The sequence below is a fragment of the Carettochelys insculpta genome, chromosome 27, assembly GCF_033958435.1.
Source record: "Carettochelys insculpta isolate YL-2023 chromosome 27, ASM3395843v1, whole genome shotgun sequence".
Lineage (NCBI taxonomy): Eukaryota > Metazoa > Chordata > Testudines > Carettochelyidae > Carettochelys > Carettochelys insculpta.
Genome location: NC_134163.1, coordinates 11650269 through 11656309, shown reverse-complemented (window position 1 = coordinate 11656309; position 6041 = coordinate 11650269). Strand labels below are relative to the sequence as shown.

The 6041-nt window shown below is 47.4% G+C and overlaps 1 long non-coding RNA gene across 1 annotated transcript; it reads left to right on the top strand.

Moving 5' to 3' along the window:
* Nucleotides 1–321: 321 nt before the first annotated feature.
* LOC142002445 (uncharacterized) lies at nt 322–3217 on the top strand. The gene is made up of 3 exons (XR_012642671.1): nt 322–793; nt 1018–1061; nt 2610–3217. It is a non-coding gene; the product is annotated as an uncharacterized LOC142002445 (long non-coding RNA).
* Nucleotides 3218–6041: the final 2824 nt, after the last annotated feature.

Below are 6041 nucleotides of genomic sequence, written 5' to 3'. Positions count from 1 at the left end.
CAGCGCCCGGGAGGGAGGGGCGGCCGCGGAGCCGCAACACAATACGCCCCGCCCACTGACCTTCGACGACGGGAAGGACGGAATGCAGGAGGGGACATCTTACCCCTCCGGGCCGTGTCCTCAAAGAGCAGGGAGGGGGCGGGGCTGAGAGAGGAGAGTCACGTGCGCCTGTGGGAGGGGGAAGGGGCTGCGGCGAGGAGGGCAGGGAGAGGAGGGGGTGAGGGAGATGGGGGAAGGGCAAGGGGAATGTGGGGGGGGGGAAGGACAGAGTATAGGGTGCGGGGGAGCAGGGACTGGGCCCTCACAGTCAGTTTCCTCCACCACCTCTGCTCTTTACTGGCATTTCAACCCCCCTGGTCAGGCACTGAGTTACTTACTGGCTTATAATTGCCAGGATCACCTCTAGAGCCCTTTTGTAAAAATTGGCATCGCACGAGCTATTCTCCAGGCATTAAATTGCCTGATGTCACACCGTAAGGCAGCGGCACATCTGTGGACAGACATAAGCACAACCGTAGTCCTACCTTCCCTCTGGCAGCTCACTACCTCCTATGCCAAGGCTACTCTATGCTTACCTTGAAGGTCGACGCCAATTGTGTACCAGAAATTGACTTTGCAGCTGTCGACTTCCATGCCTGTCTTCACAACAGGTCGACTGGAGCACTCCTGTCAACATTCCTTCATCCTCACGGCTTGCAAGGAGCTCCAGGGTTGACATTGACCCGGGAACACGCTGTTTCGTGTGCGCGCAAAACGGCACCCTGGAAGATCGACTTGAAGCAGTCCATCTATGGTGAGTATAGATGTAGTCCAAGAGAAATTGTTCAAGGCTGCAATAAAACTGCCATCACAACATTTAGCTCCGAATTTGCTAATGGCATGGATTATTGGGCAGTGATCCATTCATTCAGCATCTTCAGAAAGAGATCTTAAAATCTAGGATCTGTTCTGAACCATGCTACTTACTACCTGATCTTTTAATTTTTTCGTATCTTCCTTTCTCTGATTTCATGATAGGAATGCAGAACCTCTACCCACTTTTCAACATAGACTCCTAGATGGTATGGAAACACTCCACACTCTGGGGTTTGATTTGTCAATGATCCCAGCACTACAGGAGGGCTGAAGATCTGTTCTTTCTCCAGGAACACCCTGAGAGAGGCACTCCCTCTCCATCATCTTTATATCTAAGTTGCATCTAATGGGACCAGCTTGTCTCTATGACTGAGCAGCACTTATACTGCCTCGCCTTGGCTGATTTGACAGTAAAGCCGTCCATTCCTATAGGGGACCAGCGTCTGCTAGCCTTTTACTTGGGGGTGGGGCGTCCGGGAGTGGAGATTGTGATAAAAGTAAACTGGCACAACAAAACTATAACAAAGAGAAAATGATGATATGAAAACTGATGAATCAGCTGCCCAGAACAGACGCTGATTTGTTAGTTTTCATTTCACTCTTTTCTCTCTCTTATATTTTGTTGTGCCAGTTTACTTTCATCGGATTTTCCAGATCTGAAGAAGTGGGTCTGTCCCATAAAAGCTCATCACCTAACAAATAATTTTATTAATCTGTAAAGCACTACAGGATTGCTTTTTTGGTCTGTGAAGATACAGACTAACATGGCCACCTCTCTGTGACTATTCAGCAGTGCTTGTTACCATAAAAGTCACATGGGGAGGCACATATCTTCTCTTCAGCTCGTAAAAGACCCCAGACAGATACAACCAACAACAACCACCCTCCAATCTTTTTAGTCTATGTGAGGACTTTTTCCATCCATGGGCAGAATAATTTTTTTCTGTGCACCAAGGCATGTATGAATATGCACCACCGACCGAAACAAAAACTAGCTGTGGGAGCTCTGCTAATCAGCTGGGCGGCATTGGAATCTCTCGTGGGTGTCTGCACAAGCATTCAGCTTACTGGGAGCACTGGATATAACCTCCACTCTGACAGTGTCTTCTCTACTCCAGTCAGGGCTACTTGCCAGGGCTGGCTGGTTAGAAGCAGCTATAAAAACAGTCCCTGCCCCCACACACCCATTTAGAAGCCAAGCAACAATAGCTCTAGGGATTGATGCTCCAGGTCACTGACTGAGCTATGACCAGGTCTGTATTTGCAGATCCCAGGGCCCCTGCGGATTAGCATGCCGGGCAAAGTCCAGCTCCAGTCGTTACGTTCTGCCCAGGCAAAATTTTTTCACCTCTTCAGTTTTTTCCATTGGTCACTGCCAGCTGAAACTGTCCTCCCCATGTTGAGGTGGAATATTAATTGCATAAAGAACAGCTAAAAAAAGCTGAACAAAAATTACGAAGACAGCACCATAGTGCCTAAACTCAGCTGCCTTAGTTCTTTGCTTTTCAGACTGTGCTATCCAGTCACTGTCTGTAAGCCTCCCTGGACAGTCACCATTGTGTTTAAACGCACTGTTGTTAAGGCAAGCTTGTGGTCTTGCTGGGAGCTCTTCAGTGTTTGATCCCAGACATGGATGTATTTGAAGGAGGGAAGGGAGCACAGGTGACTTATGGTAACACTCAGGAGGTGGTAAAGGAGTTGCCCTTACATCCTCCTCCCTCTGAGCAGTCCTCTTTGCACCCTCTTCCTTACAGGCACTAGTAGCTCCTGGAAACGGGAGAATGAAATTGTCGCCTGTCGAAGTCTGAATCCAGCTGGGTCTGTCGTCAATGGGAGCAGCACGTGCAGGATCAGGACCAGTCACGTGCAGCTTTAAAGACAAGAGTGCCGGAATAGAAGTTCAGGGGACGGCTGCAGTGCTTCAGTCGCAAAGGCCTCCCCATTTTTGACTTTTCCTCCCAACCTGCCACTCCCCACAAGTCTCACGCCTGGGGACTTTGTTTTCCAAGTCAACAATAAGCCTGACTGCTTCACATGCCTTCTCCAGCGGATTCTGTTGCAGACACACAAGCGTGTTAAACTTTAATTTTTATGGAAGGAACCCAGGTCAGCGGTGCCTCTTTTAAGAGATGGGTGCAGCCGTGAGCAAGTTTCTGAGCCGCACTAAATGCCGTGTCTTTTCTCCTGGGGCACTTTCACAGGCATCAACTTACAGCTTCAGAGCCAAGCTGGATCATTTCATTAGAACAGGGGTGCACAAAGTAGGGGGAGGCAAGAAATTTCATAAGGGGAGGGGCATAGAGGATCAGCTGTTGTCTCTCAGGCTTGTCCAGCTCATTAAAAACATTGAAATATACTAAATATGTTACTGGTTTTATGTCTGTGGATTCACATTTATATACCCATTAATAAAGTTTTTACCTTCTACAGACTCGCTTTCTTACACATGCCAAAAAGCTCTCTTTCCCCCTGCCCCCCCCCCCCATATGAACCTAACCGAAATTTTGGTGGGTTTGGATTATATAAGATAGGTTGGTGGAAAGGGGGCCCTGCTAATTACAGGGATGAAAAGTGGAGCCTGACATAAAAAGTTTGCTCACCCCTGCGTTACAGAATCCAGCATTGAATCTTTTATGGGCCCTTGAGCACAAACTGAATGCCAATAGCTAACAGGAGTTGGAGACCAGAGATGGCCAGCCCTTCTTGAACCCTCTGTGCAGTGGATTGTTGTTCAGAAAAAGCAGTTGGCAGCACTAGATTTAACTGGAAGGAGAGAGAAAGGGAAGAAATAAACTTTGTCTACACTTTGCACTCAATTAGCAAAAATTTGTTAAGGATCTAGGGGCTTCTAGTTGCAATGAAGGATGCTTGGTTCTCAGATAGTGCCTCTCATTTCTCCATTTTCCACCCTCTGCACTTTCATTGGTCCTCAGAGCTGCTTTGGTCTTGACATAATCTGCCTGCCCAGGAGCGACTATTGAAACAGGAGGGACAACATGGGGCGAGGTGGGGTAGGGAAAGAGAACAATGCTCTGGCTGCACAACAAAGTCAAAGCCAGGAGCAAGTTGACTTCAAAGTCTGAGGCCATCCCTTGGGGTTAGGTCAATTGATAGCACATCCACCACTCCAGGAAGCTCACATTGTTTTTCAAGCCACTAGGATCATGGCAGGATCAGGAAGTATGTCGCTTTCAGAATGGTTATCACACCAAGCAAATAGCCAGGTGCATTATTTCAGGAGGGGTGTTGACTTCCCCCAAAAGCAGACTCTTGTGAAGGGCAGGATACACGAAGGATTGGTCTGGTCAATGGTGGCATTTCCTGAGACTTAACTTGCTGGGTTTGAAAGGAACAAGCTAGTGCGTCTGGCATGTCACTAAATCCCTTGTGTTTGACTGTCAGGAGCCAAGCCCAATAAAATTGTGAGATGTTAGAAGTTGGGTCCATTTCCTGGACACCATGGTACAAATCACTGATGGCCAGATCAATACCACTCTCCACCGGAAACCCACAGACTGCTACACTTTCCTACATGCCTCCAGCGTCCATCCAACACACACCCCACGATCCATCGTTTATAGTCAAGCCCTTAGATACAATCACATCTGCCCTGCTCCTACTGACAGAGACTGAAAACTTCAAGATCTCTCCCAAGCATTCATAAAGGTTAGTTACCCACCAGAGGAAGTAAAAAAACAGATTGACAGGGCCAGATGAATACCCAGAAATCAACTACTTTAAGATAGGCCCAAGAAGGTCAATAACAAAACAGCACTTGTCATTACCTATAGCCCCAGCTCAAACCCCTCCAACACATCATTAAAAGCCTATAATCTATTCTAGGTCATGATGCTACACTCCGGAAGGCCCTAGGTAACAGGCCAGTTCTCTCCTTTCGACAACCTGCTAACCCAATGTACATTCTCGCTAGCAATCGCAGGCTACACCACAATAATATTAACCCTGTAACTTTTCCTTGTAACAAACTCCACTGCCAACTTCGTCCACATATTTGTTCTGGGGATACCATCACTGGACCCAATCACTTTAATTACAAGATCAGGGGCTCATTCTCCTGCAGCTCCACCAATGTTATGCGCCATCATGTGCCAGTAATGCCCCTCTACTACGTATATTGGACAAAAGGGGCAAACGCTTTGCCAAAGAATGAATGGACACAGCGCTAACATTAAGAATCGCAATACACATAAGCCTGTCAGTGAGCATTTCAGTGGTGTGGGCCATTTTGTTAAAGATCTGAGAATGTGTGTCCTACAACAAAGAGACTTTAAAAGCAGATTACATGAGGAGATTTGTGAATTGAAGTTCATACTCGAATTCGACACCTTAACATTCAGCATATACAAGGAGAGCGATTATCTCACACGTTACAAGGACTGTCTCCCTGACTTTAATGCTTGTAATTATCTCAGGCAAGACACAATCTCCTTCAGGTCCATGTATTTGATTTGTCAGGTTTTATTGACTTTTTTTGGACCTCTGTGCTATATAACTGAGTCTGGACTGGAAATGCTGTAGACCCAGAAGGGGGTCTGCCCCACAAAAGCTCATCACCTAATGCATTATTCTGTTAGTCTTTGAAGTCCTCCATGGCTGCTGGTTTGTTTTGTTAGAAGTCAAGCCCAATAAAATCATGAGATGTTAGAAGCCGGGTTCCTTTACTTTGCCTTCAGGCAGTTTTTAGGCTTTTCCTTCTTACTGCGAGCTGGTTCAACTAAAAAAGGTTGCATACCCTGGTGGAATCCTGAGATTTTCCAGTTTAATTTCATTCTGCGTTGGATCAAAGTTCTGAATTTTTCCTGCAACAAAAGAAACAAACAAAAGCATTCTAGAACAATTAGTTGAAGTTACAACATTTGTTTTGGGTTATATACTGAAACTAGATAGAAAAGCAACCTGGCACTGCCCAGGTCCAGCCAGGACCTGTGTGTGGTGGGGCTCAGGGCCTGCGGTTTGGAGGTATGTTGGGGCTCAAGTCAGGGGCCTGGGGGGCTCAGGGCAGAGGTTTAGATGGTATGGGAGATTAAGGGGAGCCCCAAGGCTGGTTGGGACTGTGCTGCCCAGCTAGTAGCTTCACCTGGCGGGGTGTGTGTGTGCAGAGAGAGGGGCTGCGTGGGCTGCCCCAACTGGTTGTGCTCCCCAGGGGCTGGGGCTGCACTGCCCTG